The sequence below is a fragment of the Bos indicus genome, chromosome 1 (assembly GCF_029378745.1).
Source record: "Bos indicus isolate NIAB-ARS_2022 breed Sahiwal x Tharparkar chromosome 1, NIAB-ARS_B.indTharparkar_mat_pri_1.0, whole genome shotgun sequence".
Lineage (NCBI taxonomy): Eukaryota > Metazoa > Chordata > Mammalia > Artiodactyla > Bovidae > Bos > Bos indicus.
In genome coordinates, this window is record NC_091760.1 from 39,840,248 (window position 1) to 39,861,954 (window position 21,707).

The 21,707-nt window shown below is 39.1% G+C and overlaps 1 pseudogene; it reads left to right on the forward strand.

The window, feature by feature from the left end:
* The first annotated feature begins 19,469 nt into the window (after positions 1-19,469).
* LOC109562247 (elongation factor 1-alpha 1 pseudogene) lies at positions 19,470-21,058 on the forward strand (annotated as a pseudogene).
* Positions 21,059-21,707: the final 649 nt, after the last annotated feature.

Here is a 21,707-nt window from a genome sequence, read left to right on the forward strand (position 1 = left end):
CTCATAAGATAGGGACTTCTTAAGGTTTGAGTTCCTCACTATGATGTGAACCTACTGTTTATATAGCATCTATTTGTACCTCTCAGCATGGCACTCTGGGCCCAGGGTGAAGGGGAACACATTGAACATGAAGTTCATGATGGCTTCTGTGCTTTGCAATAAAAAGTCCTCTGTCTTTGACTCAATAGTTTCATGTCTTTCTCCACTAATGATGACACTGTGACAGGCTAAGTTGTTAGCCTGCAAGCAGAGTAAAATTTCAGATCACTCATAGTTTCTTGAGTATGGTAGAAGCAAGATTGCAATTTTGGCCATTTCCGACTCAATGGACATGGGTTTGGGTGGACTCCGGGAGTTGTTGATGGACAGGGAGGCCTGGCGTGCTGTGGTTAATGGGGTCGCAAAGAGTCGGACACGACTGAAAGACTGAGCTGAACTAAACTCTAGAACCTGGACTTGAAACCAAGCATTTGAATATAATCAGTCAGTGTCTACTGAGGGAATCAGCTAAAATGAAATTAGCATGAATATCATGAGCAAATTTGCCCATTCTTTTAGTAAAATCAGACCTTGATCTTTCAGTTTGGTAATAGGAGAATTTATTTACTTCATAAGCCACTTTACCAATATTTTTTGTTTTCAAGGTATAATCAGTGAAACACTACTCTAGACATAAATCCTGGCCAAGAAAATTGTAAGAAAAAAGGCCACCTTGATACACCTTATCCTTCTTGAAAAGTGTGTTAGTCACTCAGTTGTGTCTGACTTTTTGCGACCCTATGGACTCTAGCCTATCAAGTTCCTCTGTCCATGGGATTTCCCAGGCAAGAATACTGGAGTGGGTAGCCATCTCTTCTCCAGTGGATATTCCCAACCCAGGGATCAAACCCAGATCTCCTGCATTGCAGGCAGATTCTTTACCATATGAGCCACCAGGGGAATCCTTATTCTTCTTAGAAATGGTTGATACATTAGTATTTAAACTTTCTGAGAAATTCTATAATGAAGTTTGATTTCTTTATTTGGAATCTTATTTCAAATATCCCAGATTATTTGATAGCAAAATTTCTCCTCTCCTCTATGGATCTAGGATCCCAGTGAACACATTTTGAGAATCACTGATTGGGATAGATGCATCTTCTCAGCCTATTCTCATCCTGTTATCACAAGGCTTTGAATAGCTTCTAGTTTAAATGGTTGTACCTGTACTAATAGAGATAAGGAAAGATTTGTGAGTCCACACTTGGGCTTCAGCAATTACTCTGAGCCTTAGATTCCCTATAAAATCGTCATGATGCTGAAAAGTTGATATTTTTAAAACTCCCTAGGCTACTATAATGTGTAGCCAGAGTTAAGTACCATGTGATAGAGCAATAAAGCAGGAACTCACTCCTGGGGAAATCATAAAGAAAGTATAGAGTCTATATATTATTCTGTCAATATGGTAACTGCTAGCCACTTGCTACTTTATAAATTTTAGTTTAAATTAATATAATTAAATGAAATTTAAGCTCTATTTCTGTCATTCTTAGTCACACTCCACATACTCTGTTAGCCACATACAGCTAGTGCTATAGTATTAAATATTACATATATATTATAACATATATTATATATGGTATATATATACATATATACACAATATATCATATATACATATATTATAACATATATTATATATATAATATTTATACATAACATAATGTTTCCATCATCACAGAAAGTTCTGTTGGCCAGTGCTGCTATGTAAGCTACAGAGTTCTCTCCCAGCATGGCCATAGCCAAACTTAGAAGTTCTAGGTTTGGTTTCATTAAGGCAGTCAGCGCTCTTTCCTAATGGGGACTAAAGAGGATATGAATGGGAATTTTCATGGAATGTGCGTGATATATGTATATGTGAGTGCATGTGAGTATGCACACATGTGTGTTCATGTGCTGTGGAAATAATTGTGATAGTCTAACTCCTTTAGCCCTATGAAATGTATCATGCTCTAAATTCATGCTAATATAAGAAAAAATTGTAATGACTTAATATCCTTGGAACCCAACTTTAAGAATGTTTCCAAACAATCAGGACTTATTGTCTTAATATTGCTTCCCTAAAAGATTTTCTCTAAAGTTATTATTTTTGGTTTTCTTCCTAAGGGTCCCTTATTTCTCTAATTCTTGTCTGGGAATCACCCCATAGTTAGAGAAGAAGTCATGATCATTAATTAAATTCAGTTTTATAAGATGTTGCCATTAGCTACAGGATCTAAAACTATAACCTAAATTTTTAACTAATATGTTCAAAAGGGCTGGGAAAATATTTTAGGAAACAAATGAAAACAAGCAGAAGGAAATTATTTTGTGCTATAAAAACACCTAATTTTTATTTCTTTAGTCGTTAAGTTCTGTCTGACACTTTTGCGACCGCATGGATTGTAACTCGTCAGACTCCTCTGTCCATGGAATTTCCCGCAAGAATACTGGAGTGGAGTGGAGTGCCATTTCCTTCTCCAGGGAATCTTCCCAACCCAGGAATAAAACCATTGTCTCCTGCATTGGCAGGCAGGTTCTTTACCACAGAGTCACCAGGAAAGCCCACATTGTTTTGTTACATAAGAATTATTTTTTTAACTTCTTGCAAAGATAGTTTTAATATTTAGCTATTCAGTATAAGCTGAAGATAAAAAAAGGTCCTCTATAAAAGTTTATGGTTATCAAGTATGTGTCATTTAGTGAATGACATGAAGTGTGTAAAGAAAAAAATAATCCTTTTATGATCACTCATATAATTTTTAAAATCAGGGCTCACCTATAGGGAAGGGTGATTTGCTGTTTTCTTACTATGGAAAACTTGAGAAGGGGAGAATCCAAGAACATAATTTTCTGACTTTAATCCAGGTTTATTAGCCACAAACTTTGATCAAATAGAAAAATACAAATACTTTTGAATGATAAAACCTCCATTCTTAATACTCTAATACTGTCTTCATCTTAACAGAGTGAATAGTCCCTACCTCATTCTATGAAATCCCTCCCTGTGTTAGTTACTCAGTTGTGTCTGACTCTTTGCCACCCCAAGGACTGTAGCCCACCAGGCTTCTCTGTCCATGGGATTCTCCAGGCAAGAATACTAGAGTGGATACCCATTCCCTTCTCCAGGGAATCTTCCCGATCCAAGGATCAAACTTGGGTCTCCTGCACTGCAGGCAGATTCTTTACCATCTGAAGCCCCAGGGAAACCAATTCTATGAAGTCAGAATTACCCTAATACCAAAACAAAGACATTACAAGAAAACTATATAACAATATTTCACATGAACATTGATATAAAAATTCACAATGAAACATTAACAAATAAAACTTAATAATGTATAAAAAAATTATGCACAATGCTCAAGTGGATTTGTCCCAGGTATTGCAGTCTTGGTTCAGCATTTTAAAACCAATTAAGGTAATCTATTACATCAAAGGATAGTGGAGAAAATTACATAATCATATCAATAGATATAGAAAAATCATTTGAAAAAATCTAATACCCATTCATAAAAAAACTCTGCAAACTAGTAATAGAAGGGGATTTCCTCAAATTGATAAAGATCCTCTACAAAATACTTAAAGGTAACATCATACTGAACGGTAAGAAATTTATAATTTCCCCACTAAGATTTGGAACAAGGCAAGGGTGTTCTTTGTCACCACTGCTTTTCAACATTGTAGGAATACACCTGGAAAATGCAGTAAGACAGAAAAAGGAAATAGAATATATACAGACTGGGAAAAGAAATTCTCTTTGTTTTCAGATAACCTTGAATACATAGAAAACCCAAAAGAATGAACAAAATGACTACTCAAAATAATGAGTAGTTATACCAAGACTGAAGAATATAAGGTTGATATACAACAGTTGATCATTTTTCTATGTATGAGCAATAAGCAAGTGGAATTTCATATTAAAATGTAATACTATTTATATGAGAACCTCAAATATAAAACACTTAGGTATGAGTATAATTAAACATATTTAAGATCTGTAGGAGGAAAATTACAAAACTCTAAAGAGATATATCAAAGAATCAATAAATGGAGAAATATTAAATTTTCACAAATAGACTTGAGATGTAAGTTTTACCCATAAAAATCTATAGATTCAATGCAATAACCTAAAATTTGGTTAGGTTATTTTGTGGATATTGATGTACTACTTCTAAGCTTCTAAACTATACTGATGCACTACTTCTAAACTTTCTTGAGAAATCTGTAATACAGGTCAAGGAACAACAGTTAGAATTGGGCATGGAAAAATGAACTGGTTCCAAATTGGGAAAGGAGTACATCAAGGCTGTATATTGTTACCCTGCATATGTAACTTGCATGCAGATTACATCATGCAAAATGCCAGGCTGGATGAAGCACAAGCTGAAATCAAGAGTGCCAGGAGAAATATCAATAACCTCAGATACGCAGATGACACCACCTTTATGGCAGAAAGTGAAGAGGAACTAAAGAACCTCTTGATGAGAGTGAAAGAGGAAAGTGAAAAAGTTGGCTTAAAACTCAACATTCAAAAACTAAGATCCTGGCATCCAGTCCCATCACTTCATGGCAAATAGATGGGGAAACAGTGGAAGCAGTGAGAGACTTTATTTTCTTGGACTCCAAAATCACTGCAGATGGTGACTGCAGCTATGAAATGAAAAGACGCTTGCTTCTTGGAAGGAAAGCTATGCCTAAGCTAGAGAGCATATTAAAAAGCAGAGACATAACCTTGAGTCAAAATTCCATACAGTCAAAGCTATGCTTTTTCCGGTAGTCATATATAGATGTGAGAGTTGGATCATAAAGAAAACTGAGCACCTAAGAATTGATGTTTTCAAACTCTGGTGTTGTAGAAGACTCTTGAGAGTCCCTTGGACTGCAAGGAGATCAAACCAGTCAATCCTGAAGGAAATCAGCCCTGAATATTCATTGGAAGAACTGATGCTGAAGCTGAAACTCCAATAATTTGGCCACATGATACAAAAAACTGACTCACTGGAAAAGACCCAGATGCTGGGAAAGATTGAAGGCAGGAAGAGAAGGGGACGACAGAGGATGAGATGGTTGGATGGCATCACCGACTTGATGGACATGAGTCCTTCTCTAGAGGATCTTCCTGATTCAGGGATTGAAACTATGTTTCCTGCATCTCCTGCATTGCAGATAGATTCTTTACCACTAAGCCAGTGGGGAAGCCTGTAAATCTACAGAATAAAATAGAATGCATAGAAATAGCCCCACATAAATATGGTCAACTGATCTTTGACAAAAAAGCCAAGGCAAAACAATAGAGCAATTACAGTTTTTTTTTCAGCAAATAATGCTGAAACAACTGGACATTAATGTGTAAAAAACAGGTGAACTTGGGAGAAAACCCTAGGTCTGATCCAAGGTTTTTCCTGTGAGTATCAGTTCAGTTCAATTGCTCAGTCGTGTCTGACTCTTTGTGACTGAGAGAGTCAATTCCTAGGCAGGTTGATAAGAAGTCTGGGGTATCTGAGGAGGAGAAAGGGATCTGGGGCTCTTGAAGTGAAGATAGGATTCTGGGGTTCTCAAAGAGAAGGAAAGGAGAAACTTTTTTTTCCCCCTCTACTTTTCTTAGTCTTAGTCACATAAAGCGTTTTTTTTTTCTTTAAGCTCAGAGCTGATGATTACACAACAAACAACTCAGTTTAAACTCTGTCAGTTCAGTTCAGTTCAGTCACTCTGTCGTGTCCGTCTCTTTGCAACCCCATGAATCGTAGCACGCTAGGCCTCCCTGTCCATCATCAACTCCCGGAGTTCACTCAAATTCATGTCCATTGAGTCGGTGATGCCATCCAGCCATCTCATCCTCTGTCATCCCCTTCTCTTCCTGCCCCCAATCCCTCCCAGCATCAGTCTTTTCCAATGAGTCAACTCTTTGCATGAGGTGGCCAAAGTACTGGAGTTTCAGCTTTAGCATCATTCCTTCCAAAGAACACCCAGGGCTGATCTCCTTCAGAATGGACTGGTTGGATCTCCTTGCAGTCCAAGGGACTCTCAAGAGTCTTCTCCAACACCACAGTTCAAAAGCATCAATTCTTCGGTGCTCAGCCTTCTTCACAGTCCAACTCTCACATCCATACATGACCACAGGAAAAACCATAGCCTTGACTAGACGAACCTTTGTTGGCAAAGTAATGTCTCTGCTTTTTAATATGCTATCTAGGTTGGTCATAACGTTCCATCTAGGGATTATATAACAACAGTGTACCCTGCTTGAGGACAGTTTCTCCTTTCTGAAAACTTTTGATTAATCCTGATATCTTAGAATGTAAATTATGGGAGTGGATCTAGTAGGATCTTTCTATTGTTACATTCTAATTCTGTTATCTTAAAGTGTAAATTGTGGGAGTGGGTCTGATAAAATTTTCACAAACTTGAGACATTCTTTTGATTTATCATAATAACCAATTTAAAGGTATATAATTCCCTTGCTAAAGACTAGCAGGTGGGGCACCTCCATCCTCTTCTGATGTCTATGTCAGAAGCTTTCTCTGTCACTTTTCACTGTAATAAAACTTGTGCCACACAGAAGCCCTGAGTGGTCAAGCCTGGTCTCTGGTCCCAAAGCTAAATCTTCTCCTTCAGAGATCACAAATCTGAATCCATTCACCGTAAGCTATCATGACCCAATGGACTGTAGCACACCAGACTTCCCTGTCCATCACCAACTCCCAGAGCCTATTCAAACTCATGTCCATTGAGTCAGTGATACTATCCAAACATCTCATCCTCTGTCGTCCCTTTCTCCTCCCACCTTCAATCTTTCCTAGCATCAGGGTGTTTTCCAATGAGTCAGTTCTTTGCATCAGGTGGCCAAAGTATTGGAGTTTCATCTTCATCCTCAGTTCTTCCAATGAATACTAAGGACTGATTTCTTTTAGGATTGACTCGTTGGATCTCCTAGTAGTCCAAGGGACTCTCAAGAGTCTTCTCCAAAATCACAGTTCAAAAGGATCAATTCTTCAATGCTCAACTTTCCTTATGGCCCAACTCTCACATCGATACATGACTACTGGGAAAACCATAGTTTTTATTAGATGGACATTTGTTGGCAAAGTACTGTCTCTGCTTTTAATATGCCGTCTAGGTTGGTCATAGCTTTTCTTCCAAGGAGAAAGTGTCTCTTAATTTCATGGCTGCAGTCACCACCTACAGTGATTTTGAAGCTCAAAAAAATAGTCTCACTGTTTCTAGTGTTTCCTCATCTATTTGCCATGAAGTGATGATACTGGATGCCATGATCTTAGTTTTCTGAATGTTCAGTTTTAATCCATCTTTTCCCCTCTCCTTTTTCACTTTCATCAAGAGGCTCTTTAGTTCGTCTTCACTTTCTGCCATAAGGGTGGTGTTATCTGCATATCTGAGGTTACTGATGTCTCCCGGCAATCTCGATTCCAGCTTGTGCTGGAAGCATGATGCTTCCATCATTCATTTTGCATCATGTACTCTGCATATAAGCAGGGTGGCAATATACAGTCTTGATGTACTCCTTTCCCAATTTGGAACCAGTATGTTGTTCTATGTTCAGTTCTAACTGTTGCTTCTTGATCTGCATACAGATTCCTCAGGAGGAAGGTAAGGTGGGTAAGGCAAGGCAGGTAATGCATCTCTTTAAGAATTTTCCACTGTGTGTTGTGATCCACACAGTTTGTTGTGATCCACACAGTTAGTTGTGATCCTATGAGTATGATGATACCTCTTTTTGATACATCACAAAAAGCACAATCCATGAAGAAATGAATTGATAAGGTGGACTTAATTAACATTTAATATTCCCTCTCTTCAAAGGATATTTGAAGAGAGAGTATGAGAAGAATGAGAAGAAAAGCCAAAATTTGGGAGAAAATATTTCAAAAGACCAATTTGATAAAAGGCTGCTATGCAAAATATACAAAGAACTGTTAAATTGAACAATAAGCAAGAAATAATCCAATTTAGAATTGACCTATGATCTGAACTGGAAAAGGAAATGGAAACCCACTCCAGTATCTTGCCTGAAGAATCTCATGAACACAGGGGCCTGGTGGGCTGCAATCCTTGGGGTTGCAACAACAAAGATCTGAATAGACAACACACCAAAGCAAATATGCAGATGGCAAATGAGCATATGAATAGATACTCAGTATCATATGCCATCAAGGAATTAAAAATTGAAACACAGCAGAGATATCACAACACATCTATTAAAATGACTATAATCCAAAACACTAACACCAAATGCTAGCAAGAGTAGGGAGCAATGGTAACTCTTATTTATTACTGTTGGGAATACAAAATGGTACAGCCACTTTAGAAGACAGTTCAGCTGTTTCTTACAAACTAAATATACTCTTACCATATAATGCAGCAGTTGTGCCCCTGGAAATATATGATGGAATGATTTTTTTAAGCTGAAATAAATGTGCTTCAAGCCATGAAAAGATATGGAAGATTCATAAGTACATTACTAAGTAATTAAAACAGTCTGAAAAGGTACATAGTGTATGATATCAACTATAAAACATTTGGGAAAAGTCAAAGCTGTAGAAACAGTAAAAGAGTTAGTGGTAGTCAGAGCTTAACTGTGAGGGAGGGAGGGATAAATAGGCAGGGCACAGAGGGCTTTTAGAATAGTAATACTACTCTGATACTATACTGGTGTACACATGTTAAACTTTTGTCCAAACCCACAGAATGTACAAAACTAACAGTGAACCCTGTTGTGAACTGTGGACTTTGGGTGATGATATGTCAATGTGAGTTCATCATCTGCAACAAATGTACCACTCTAGTGTGGAATTTTGATAGTGAGGAAGGCTATGCATACGTAGGGACAACAGGGTGGGTATATAGAAATCTCTATAACTTCTAGAATTATATTGAATTATCTCTATAATTTCTAAATCTCTATAATTTACTATGCTGTGAACTCAAAACTGCTGCATACAATAGAGTGTATTAAAAATTTCACATTTTTTGCTTTTCATCTTCTATAAAGCCACACAGTTCAGAAAATGCAGTTACATAGGGAATTAATATATATATGCATATATACACATATTATAGTTTTTCTAAGCATTTATTGTGTGCTAAGTCACTTCAGTCTTGTCTGAGTCTTTGCAACTCTATGGACTATAGCCTGCCAGGCTTCTCTGTCCATGGGATTCGCCAGGCAAGAATATTGGAATGGGTTGCCATTCCCTTCTCCAGGGGATATTTCTGACCCAGGGATCGAACCCACATCTTTTATGTCTCCTGCATTGGCAGGTGGGTTCTTAACCATTAGCACCACCTGGGAAGTATTTATTAGGTTGATGCAAAAGTAATTGCAGTTTTGAATGGTTGAACTTTGCCTTTTGATACTGGAATACATTCATAAATAAATATGGTTATGCTATACATTATTTTAATGCACATTTCTTGCTTTATTTATTTTTTGCTAATGACTTATTACTTGCTGTTTATTTTATATTTATTTTAGACTAAGGAAATGAAGTTAGACAAAAAGCAAATTTGAGCAATTTTCTTATTTGAGTTCAAATGGATCATAAAGCAGAAGAGACAACTCACAACATCAATAACACATTTGGCCCAGAAACTGCTAGTGAATGTATAGTGCTGTGGTGCTTCAAGAAGTTTTTCAAAGGAGATGAGAGACTTGAAGATGAGGAGCATTGTGGCCAGCCATTGGAAGTTGACAATGACCAACTGAAAGGATCATCGAAGTTGATCCTCTTATAACTACAAGAGAAGATGCCAAAGAACCCAGCATTTGAAGCAAATTGAAAAGGTGAAAAAGTTCAATAAGTGGGTGCCTCATGAGCTGACAGAAACCTCAAAAAAATTATCATTTTGTCTTCTCTTATTCTACACAAAAACAATAAACCATTTCTACATCAGATTGTGACATGCAATAAAAAGTGGATTTTTGATAACCATCAATGACCAGCTCAGTGGTTGGACTAAGAAGCTCCAAAGCACTTCCCAAAGCCAAACTCACATCAAACTCACACATGGTCACTGCTTGGTCCTCTGCTGCAAGTCTGATCAACTACAGCTTTCTGAACCCCAGGGAAACCATTACGTCTGAGAAGTATGCTTCACAGATCAATGAGATACACTGAAAACTGCAACTCCTGTGGATGGCATTGATCAATAGTATGGTCCCAATTCTTCTCCATGACAATGCCCAACTGCACATAGCACAACCAATGCTTCAGAAGTTGACTGAATTGGGCTGTGAAGTTTTACCTACTCCACCATATTAACCAGGCCTCTCACCAATCGACTACCACTTCTTCAAGCATCTTGGCAAATCTTTGCAGGGAAAATGCTTCCACAAATGGCAGGAGGTATAAAATGCTTTGCAAGAGTCTGTCGAATCCTGAAACACAGATTTTTATCCTACAGGAATAAATAAATTTATTTCACATTGGCAGAAATGTGTTGATTATAATGGTTCCTATTGTGATTAATAAAAATGTGTTTGAGCCTCTTTATAATGATTTAAAGTTCACATGGATATCACTAGATGATCAACACCAAAATCAGATAGATTATATTCTTTGCAGCCAAAAGAATGGAGAGTGTATGGAGTGTATGGAGAAGTTCTATACACTCAGCAAAAACAAGACTAGGAGCTGACTGTGGCTCAGATCATGAACTCCTTATTGCCAAATTCAGACTTAAATTGAAGAAAGTGGGGAAAACCACTAGACCATTCAGGTATGACCTAAATCAAATCCCCTATGATTATACAGTGGAAGTGAGAAATAGATTTGAGGGATTAGATCTGATAGACAGAGTGCCTGATAAACAATGGACAGAGGTTAGCGACATTGTACAGGAGAAAGGGATCAACGCCATCCCCATGGAAAAGAAATGCAAAAAAGCAAAATGGCTGTCTGGGGAGGCCTTACAAATAGCTGTGAAAAGAAAAGAAGTGAAAACCAAAGGAGAAAAGGAAAGATATAAGCATCCGAATGCAGAGTTCCAAACAACAGCAAGAAGAGATAAGAAAGCCTTCCTCAGCAATCAATGCAAAGAAATAGAGGAAAACAACAGAATGGGAAAGACTAGAGATCTCTTCAAGAAAATTAGAGATACCAAGGGAATATTTCATGCAAAGATGGGCTTGATAAAGGACAGAAATAGCATGGACCTAACAGAAGCAGATATAAGCTGGAATCAAGATTGCTAGGAGAAATATCAATAAACTCAGATATGCAGATGACACCAACCTTATGGCAGAAAGTGAAGAGAAACTAAAAAGCCTCTTGATGAAAGTGAAAGAGGAGAGTGAAAAAGTTGGCTTGAAGCTCAACATTCAGAAAACGAAGATCATGGCATATGGTCCCGTCACTTCATGGGAAATAGATGGGGAAACAGTGGAAACAGTGTCAGACTTTATTTTTCTGGGCTCCAAAATCACTGCAGATGGTGATTGCAGCCATGAAATTGAAAGATGCTTACTCCTTGGAAGGAAAGTTATGACCAACCTAGATAGCATCTTGAAAAGCAGAGACATTACTTTGCGAAAAAAGGTCTGTATAGTCAAGGCTATGGTTTTTCCAGTGGTCATGTATGGATGTGAGAGTTGGACTGTGAAGAAGGCTGAGCGCCGAAGAATTGATGCTTTTGAACTGTGGTGTTGGAGAAGACTCTTGAGAGTCCCTTGGACTGCAAGGAGATCGAACCAGTCCATTCTAAAGGAGATCAGCCCTGGGTGTTCTTTGGAAGGAATGATGCTAAAGCTGAAACTCCAGTACTTTGGCCACCTCATGAAAAGAGTTGACTCATTGGAAAAGACTCTGATGCTGGGAGGGACTGGGGGCAGCAGGAGAAGGGGACAACAGAGGATGAGATGGCTGGATGGCATCACTGACTCGATGGACATGAGTCTCAGTGAACTCCAGGAGTTGGTATTGGATAGGGAGGCCTAGTGTGCTGCTATTCATGGGATCATAAAGAGTTGGACATGACTGAGCGACTGAACTGAACTGAACTGAACTGAACAGAAGTAGAAGATATTAAAAAGAGGTGGCAAGAATACACAGAAGAACTGTACAAAAAAGATCTTCATGACCCAGATAATTACAATGGTGTGATCACTCATCTAGAGCCAGACATCCTGGAATGTGAAGTCAAGTGGGTCTTAGAAAGCATCACTATGAACAAAGCTAGTGGAGGTGATAGAATTCCAGTTGAGCTATTTCAAATGCTGAAAGATGATGTTGTGAAAGTGCTGCACTCAATATGCCAGCAAATTTGGAAAACTCAGCAGTGGCCACAGGACTGGAAAAGGTCAGTTTTCATTCCAATTGCAAAGAAAGGAAATGCCAAAGAATGCTCAAACTACTGTGCAATTGCACTCACCTGACATGCTAGTAAAGTAATGCTCAAAATTCTCCAAGCCAGGCTTCAGCAATACATGAACCGTGAACTTCCAGATGTTCAAGCTGGTTTTAGAAAAGGCAGAAGAACCAGAGATCAAATTGCCAACATCAGCTGGATCATGGAAAATGGAAGAGAGTTCCAGAAAAACATCTATTTCTGCTTTATTGACTATGCCAAAGCCTTTGACTGTGTGGATCACAATCAACTGTGGAAAATTCTGAAAGAGATGGGAATACCAGACCGCCTGACCTGCCTCTTGAGAAAACCTGTATGCAGGTCAGGAAGCAACAGTTAGAACTGGACATGGAACAATAGACTGGTTCCAAATAGGAAAAGGAGTATGTCAAGGCTGTATATTGTCACTCTGCTTATGTAACTTATATGCAGAGTACATCATCAGAAACGCTGGGCTGGAGGAAGCACAAGCTGGAATCAAGATTGCCAGGAAAAATATCAATAACCTCAGATATGCAGATGACACCACCTTTATGGCAGAAAGTGAAGAGGAACTAAAAAGCCTCTTGATAAAAGTGAAAGAGGAGAGTGAAAAAGTTGGCTTAAAGCTCAACATTCAGAAAACAAAGATCATGGCATCTGGTCCCATCACTTCATAGGAAATAGATGGGGAAACAGTGGAAACAGTGTCAGACTTTATTTTTGTGGGCTCCAAAATCACTGCAGATGGTGATAGCAGCAATGAAATTAAAAGACGCATACTCCTTGGAAGGAAAGTTATGACCGGCCTAGATTGCATATTAAAAAGTAGAGACATTACTTTGCCAACAAAGGTCTGTCTAGTCAAGGATACAGTTTTTCCAGTGGTCATGTATGGATGTGAGAGTTGGACTGTGAAAAAAGCTGAGCACTGAAGAATTGATGCTTTTGAACTGTGGTGTTGGAGAAGACTCTTGAGAGTCCCTTGGACTGCAAGGAGATCCAACCAGTCCATTCTAAAGGAGATCAGTCCTGGGTGTTCTTTGGAAGGGCTGATGCTAAAGCTGAAACTCCAATACTTTGGCCACCTCATGCGAAGAGTTGACTCATTGGAAAAGACTCTGATGCTGGGAGGGACTGGGGGCAGGAGGAGCAGGGGACGACAAAGGATGAGATGACTGGATGAAATCACCAACTCGATGGACATGAGTTTGAGTAAACTCCAGAAGTTGATATGGACAGGGAGGCCTGGCGTGCTGTGATTCATGGAGTCTCAAAGAGTTGGACACGACTGAGCAACTGAAGTGAACTGAATGTCAGCCAAACTACTAAAAATGTAGTGTTAAATTAATGCCTTTTTTTGGGTAATTAAAAAATTACACACTTAGTACTATATGGAGAGGGAAATGGCAGCCCACTCTAGTCTTCTTGCCTGGGGAATCCCAGGGACGGAGGAGCCTGGTGGGCTGCAGTCCATGGGTTCACACAGAGTCGGACACGACTGAAGCGACTGAGCGAAAGAAATGGCAGCCCACTCCAATATTCTTGCCTGGAGAATCCCAGGGACGGAAGAGGCTGGTGGGCTGCTGTCTATGGGTTGCACAGAGTCACACACGACTGAAGTGACTTAGCAGCAGCAGCAGAAGTAGGAAATAGAAAATAAGAATGAATTTTTCTGTGAGTTCATACTACAGAACTGACTTAAATTTTAACAAAATATTTTAACTAACATTAATATTGAAATACATTGAACACTATTTCAAATGTCCATTTTTAGGAAGTTCCAGATAAAAAGGTCCGCAGCCTGAAACAGATGCAATTGAATTAACTGTCTCTTTCAGATGTGCACTTGTAGATACAATTTTCTAGCAAAATATCATTGGAAAGTAACCATGTAGTGAGGGGCGATATTTTTGTTAGTAAATGATGCTGCATTTTAAGCCAGTTTTTAGTAACAATCACAATAAAAAGATATATTTGAAAATAAATATAGCATGTTTGGCAAAATTAACTATATGGCAAAATAAACTATCAGATTATGATATTTTTTTCTGGAAAGTGACTATAAACTTGATTAATCTATGCAATGCAAATATGCACTTAAATCTCCATTAGGTCAAGTTATTGATAATTTTTACTGTAAATATTTCTGCTTTTTGTAATATTTTGGTCTTGTTCCCACTAAAAAAAGAAGGAGTATCTAACTCAGATTTTTGTCTCTGTTATATTTTTTTCTCTTTTAACTCAGTAAATGTAGCTTCAAATGTTACATTTCCTTGCTAGCTCAGGTGTAACATAGAGATTTTGTAGGTAAACTTCCCCGCCTTTTGTCCACTGCTGCCGTAGAAGTCACACCCCTTTTTCATTCACCAGGTGACCAGTGTCTTCTCCAAGTCTTTCTCCAGTCCGACTTTCTTTCTTTTTTTTTTTAAATTATAATTGTATTTATTCATTTATTTTTGGCTGTGTGAATCTTTGTTGCTATGCTGACTTTTCTCTAGTTGTGGTGACTGGGGGCTACTCTCTAGTTGCAGCGCTCAGGTTTCTCATTGCATGGCTTCACTTGTCGTGGAGCACAGGCTCTAGCATGCATGGGCTTCAATAGTTGCAGCTCCAGGCTCTAGAGCACAGGCTCAATGGTTTATGGTGCAGGGCTTAGTTGCTTGATGGCATGTGGTATCTATCTGGATCAGAGATCAAACCTAAACCCATGTCTCCTTCATTGGCAGGCAGATTCTTTACTCTTGAGCCACCAAGGAAGCCCCAGCCCTACTTTCTTAAACAGGCTTCTTCTTTATTAGCCACCTCCTCCACCTATTTTACCACTCCCCCTAAGCCACAATCTCCATATTTCATAAACATGAAATTCAAAAGATGTATCTGTGATTTTGCTTCTATCAACCTTAAGATGGTACATTGAATATGGTATAAAAAGATCAAAGTTAATTTATTTACCTTATTTTTCTTTCAAAATAGGTCTGCTGCTAGCAGGTCTCTGGGCATGCATACAAACTTCATATAGCTATAAAAGGAAAGAAACAAATGCCAGGCACATAGCACCAAGCTGAGAAACCAAATGTTAAGCAGAGATAATGAAGGGGCTGAGCTTGGAAGTTATCTGTGAGACTCAGTACTGACTGCTATTTGGAATATCAAACATTCTAATGAGTATGGAGCATTGTAGGCTTCCCAAGTAATAGAGAAGATTGGCATCAGGGTCCATGTTGTAGTCATACTATAGCCAATAATTTAAGGATGAGATGATAGAAGGAAAAAGCATTTCATAGTCTCCATCAAACAAAGGAGTAAAGTGGTAATTTCAATGCTCTCCCCCTTTAAGGCAAATAGATTAATAATATAATAACAATTTGAATAAAATATAGTAAATGCAGAAATTAGTCAAGGGAAAAATGGTGCTCCTGTTAACTGTGATCTAAGTTCACCAATGGACCAAATCCTACTGAATTCCTTTTAAATATTTCAGAGAAGTTCTGTTTCAGGATGAAAGGGCTTGTGTGCATTGTTCCAAGTAAACCCTCTGACACTGGAGTCGAAGTGCAATTTGCTGCATCTGAGAGATTTTTGGAGACTTATCAAGAAATTTCCAGTGTGGATCAGTTTGCCATTAATTTTGAAACTGTAGGTCCCATCTTGGGGAACACCATCCTCTGGGTCAGCTGCTATGTATCCTGTGATGTCAGGAACTACAGATTAAGTGCTAATGCCCCTTCCTTTTCACCAGTTGTAGTTCATAGGAAAGCTGAGGAAAAGGGAAAGAATCAGAATTTCTAGCTGTCCCATGGTCCTCAAGCCTCTGTCAAAACTTCTATATTCAGTCCTGGCAAAAGGGTTTGAAAACGAGTTTTCCAGTTATTGACCTGAAATTTCTTCCTTGTTCACAAGATAGGCTCCCATCCTCATCCTTGTGTTTCTAAATACTTTTATAAGATTTGTAATCATTTTGGCATTTTGAAATCAGCTTTCCTAAATTAGAATTCAAGTGCCTATGAATTCCCCAGCAATTTTATTTGTAGATAGACAGGGACATTTTATTTTATTAAAATGTTAATGGCTGTTTAGTGATTTAAAGTAATGGGCCAGGCTGATAATACACCATTATGTACTAAGCATCAGAAAAATGTCTATAAAATTTTGATGTATACTTTCTCTAAGATTTTCTTTTTTTATGTTCAGTTAATCCTAAATGCAAAGGCCTTTGAAAAACAAAGGAGTAAAAATTAATTTTTCTTGGCTAACTCCATGGTAGCTGACAATTAAGAAATATTTTAAATTAGTTCATTCTAAATGATTTATACAGAAATGGTATGGACCCAACAAAAGCAGAGGATATTAACAAGAGGTGGCAAGAATACAAAGAAGAACTGTACAAAAAAGATCTTCACAACCCAGATAATCACAACGGTGTGATCACTTACCTAGAGCCAGACATCCTGGAATGTGAAGTCAAGTGGGCCTTAGAAAGCATCACTACGAACAAAGCTAGTGGAGGTGATAGAATTCCAGTTGAGCTATTTCAAATTCTGAAAGATGATGCTGTGAAAGCACTGCACTCAATATGCCAGCAAATTTGGAAAACTCAGCAGTGGCCACAGGACTGGAAAAGGTCAGTTTTCATTCCAATCCCAAAGAAAGGCAATGCCAAAGAATGCTCAAACTACCATACAAATGCACTCATCTCACGCGCTAGTAAAGTAATGCTCAAAATTCTCCAAGCCAGGCTTCAGCAATATGTGAACCATGAACTTCCTGATGTTCAAGCTGGTTTTAGAAAAGGCAGAGGAACCAGAGATCAAATTGCCAACATCCACTGGATCATCGAAAAAGCAAGAGAGTTCCAGAAAAGCATCTATTTCTGCTTTATTGACTATACCAAAGCCTTTGACTGGGTGGATCACAGTCAACCGTGGAAAATTCTGAAAGAGATGGGAATACCAGACCACCTGACCTGCCTCTTGAGAAACCTGTATGCAGGTCAGGAAGCAACAGTTAGAACTGGACATGGAACAACGGACTGGTTCCAAATAGGAAAAGGAGTACATCAAGGCTGTATATTGTCACGCTGCTTATTTAACTTATATGTAGAGTACATTATGAGAAACGCTGGACTGGAAAAAGCACAAGCTGGGATCAAGATTGCTGGGAGAAATATCAATAACCTCAGATATGCAGATGACACCACCCTTATGGCAAAAAGTGAAGAGGAACTAAAAACCTCTTGATGAAAGTGAAAGTGAAAGAGGAGAGTGAAAAAGTTGGCTTAAAGCTCAACATTCAGAAAGTGAAAATCATGGCATCCAGTCCCATCACTTCTTGGGAAATAGATGGGGAAACAGTGGAAACAGTGTCAGACTTTATTTTTCTGGGCTCCCAAATCACTGCAGATGGTGATTGCAGCCATGGAATTAAAAGACGCTTACTCCTTAGAAGAAAAGTTATGACCAACCTAGATAGCATATTGGAAAGCAGAGACATTACTTTGCCAACAAAGGTCTGTCTAGTCAAGCCTATGGTTTTTCCGGTGGTCATGTATGGATATGAGAGTTGGACTGTAAGGAAAGCTGAGCACCAAAGAACTGATACAACTGTGGTGTTGGAGAAGACTCTTGAGAGTCCCTTGGCCTGCAAGGAGATCCAACCAGTCCATTCTGAAGGAGATCAGCCCTGGGATTTCTTTGGAAGGAATGATGCTAAAGCTGAAACTGCAGTACTTTGGCCACCTCAAGCGAAGAGTTGACTCACTGGAAAAGACCCTGATGCTGGGGTGGATTGTGGGCAGAGGAGAAGGGGACGACAGAGGATGAGATTGTTTGGTTGCATCACTGAGTCGATGGACGTGAGTCTGAGTGAACTCCGGGACTTGGTGATGGACAGGGAGGCCTGGCGTGCTGCAATTCATGGGGTCGCAAAAAGTCGGACACGACTGAATGACTGAACTGAACTAAAATGATTTATTCCTTTACTCCAAAACATCCAAAACTCAGTTGTATGAATTTTCTTAAGACACAATTGCTTACTAATAGCTGAGCCTTTGCTACCTTTCCAAGGTGCTGTGCTGTGCTGTGCTAAGTTGCTTCAGTCATGTGCGACTCTGCGACTCTATGGACTATATCTTCCAAGGCTCCTCCTCCGTCCATGGGTTCTCCAGACAAGAATACTGGAGTGAGTGGCTGTGTCCTCCTCCAGGGGATCTTCCGGACCCAGGGATCAAACTCACATTTCTTATTTCTCTTGTATTGGCAGGCAGGTTCTTTACCACTAGCACCGCCTGGGACGCCCCACCTTTTCAAGGTGAACAGGCCTAAAAGTCAATTCAGCAAACATTTGTAGAGGACTTCCTAAACTTAAGTCAACAGTAAGCATTATGGGATTCAAAGATTAAAAAGTAAGTGATGAATCCTGTCTTCAAGGAATATGCACTATTCAGTGTGATACAGTACAGAATGAGGTAGGTAGAATGGTTAAAGCATAAACAAAATTGCTCAGGAAACTAGAGGGAATAATCAGTGAGAAAAGAGAGCTTGATTGAATAAATGCTGATTGTCCTGGACTCTAAACAATGAATTGAAATAAAGTAAGCAAAGAAGAGAATAATTCATTATAGATACAAGTTTATATGAAGATAAGAAAGTAATGCATTATGGGCAAAATAAGATCAAAACTAGTCTTATGATGAACATGGCTTTACTCCCACTATTAAGCATTATTAAGAGTCTAACATAAATTAGACACTCCCATCTCTCATTTCAACTTTTTCTTTAAAACACATTTTACACTGTAACATACTCAATAACTTACATGTTCATCATCTAACTCTCAGTAATAGAATTGCTAGCCATGCACACATACACACTCCACACAAATACTTTCTATTCTTGCTTGACTTAGCTTAGTACCTTAAGAACTACATTTCCATTCACCCTTGTAATTAGGTGTGTCCATGTGAATGAATTCTAGTCATAGCCACTGTTGGAAAAAATAAAAAAGACCCAGGGAAATATTTTTGTGGGGCCCTTATCTAAACAATTTGACTAAAAGTGTGTTATTGGCACACTTTTTGGCAACGGGTTTGCCTCCAGGACACAAGTGTCATGAAAACCACTGTTAAACCTAAGCAAAAATGGGAAGGGAAAACCCACAACAACATCGTTGTCATTGGGCATGTAGATTCAGGGAAGTCTACCACGACTAGCCATCTGATCTATGAATGTGGCGGGATCGACAAGAGAACTATTGAAAAGTTCAAGCAGGAGGCTGCCAAGATGGGGAAGGGCTCCTTCAAGTATGCCTGGGTCCTGGACAAACTGAAAGCTGAACGTGAGCATGGTATCACCATTGATGTCTCCTTGTGGAAATTTGAGGACAGATTTACTATCATTCATGTTACTATCATTCATGCCCCAGGACACAGAGATTTCATTAAAAACAGGATTACAGGCACATCCCAGGCTGACTGTGCTGTACTGATTGTTGTTGCTGGTGTTGGTGCATTTGAAGCCAGTATCTCCAAGAACCAGCAGACCCGTGAGCATGCCCTTCTGGCTTACACTCTGAGTGTAAAACAGCTAATTGTTGGAGTTAACAAAATGGATTCCTCTGAGCTACTCTACAGCCAGAAGAGATAAGAGGAAATTGTTAAGGAAGTCAGCACCTACATTAAGAAAATTGGCTACAACCCCAACACAGTAGCATTTGTGCCAGTTTCTGGCTGGAATGGGGACAACATGCTGGAGCCAAGTGCTAACATGCCATGGTTCAAGGGATGGAAAGTCACCCATAAAAATGGCAATGCCAGTGGAATCATCCTGCTTGAAGCTCTCAGTTGCCTCCTGCCACCAATTCACTCAACTGACAAACCCTTGTGTTTGCCACTCCAGGATGTCTATAAAATTGGTGGTATTGGTACTGTCCCTGTGGGTCATGTGGAGACTGGTGTTCTCAAACCTGGCATGGTGGTCATCTTTGCTCCAGTCAATGTATCAACTGAAGTGAAGTCTGTAGAAACGCACCATGAAGCATTGAGTGAAGCCCTTCCTGGGGACAGTCTGGGCTTCAATGTCAAGAACATATCTGTCAGAGATGTTCGTTGTGGGAATGTGACTGCTGACAGCAAAAATGACCCACCAATGGAAGCAGCTGGCTTCAAAGCTCAGGTGATTATTTTGAACCATCCAGGCCAAATCAGTGCTGGATATGCACCTGTGCTGGACTGTCACCCTGCTCACATCGCTTGCAAGTTTGCTGAGCTGAAGGAGAAAATTGATCGTCGTTCTGGCAAAAAGCTGAAAGATGGCCCTAAATTCTTGAAATCTGGTGATGCTGCCATTGTTGATATGGTTCTTAGCAAGCCCATGTGTGTCGAGAGATTCTCTGAATATCCTCCCCTGGGCCGTTTTGCTGTGAGTGACATGAGATAGACAGTCACTGTGCGTGTCATCAAAGCATTGGACAAGAAGGCAGCCAGAGCTGGCAAGGTCACCAAGTCTGCCCAGAAAGCTCAGAAGGCTAAATGAATATTATCCCCAATACCTGCCACCCCAGTCTTAATAAGTGGTGGAAGAATGGTCTCAGAACTGTTTGTCTCAATTGGCCATTTAAATTTAATTGTAAAAGACTGGTTAATGATCACAATGTACCGTAAAACCTTCAGAAGGAAAGGAGAATGTTTTGTGGACCATATGTTTTGTATGTGGCCATTTTTTAAGTTATTAGTTTTTAAAATCAGTATTTTTTAATGAAAACAACTTGACCAAAAATCTGTCACAGAATTTGAGACCCATTAAAAAAAAGTTTAATGAGAAAAAGAAAAAGTGTGTTATTGAATCCATGGGCCTATGTGAGATATGATAATTTATCAGTGAAAATTTAGAATAATTAGTAAAGCATAGTTACTTCTGAGTTGGCTTATTGTCCAATAAGTACATGGAAAGAATCTGTACAGGGTCCAGGTACCATCTCCTCTTGCTCAGATTAAGAGGCCCTTCTGGGCTCTTTATTGTCAAATGTGACATTCCTGACTAATTTCTTATCTCATATTGTGAGAAAAAAGTAGCAACAGTATGATTACTAATGATTCCATGGCTTTATAGAACCTATTTGTATTTAAACCATATATATTCCTCTTGCATCTAATTTTTCTAACTCCATTTGTTTAATGCCTATTTCACCTTTACTTCAGTTCAGTTCAGTCACTTAGCCATGTCCGTCTCTTTGTGACCCCATGGACTGCAACACACCAGGCTTGCCTGCCCATCACCAACTCCCAGAGTTTGCTCAAACTCATGTCCATCGAGTCAGTGATGCTATCCAACCATCTCACCTTCAGTTGT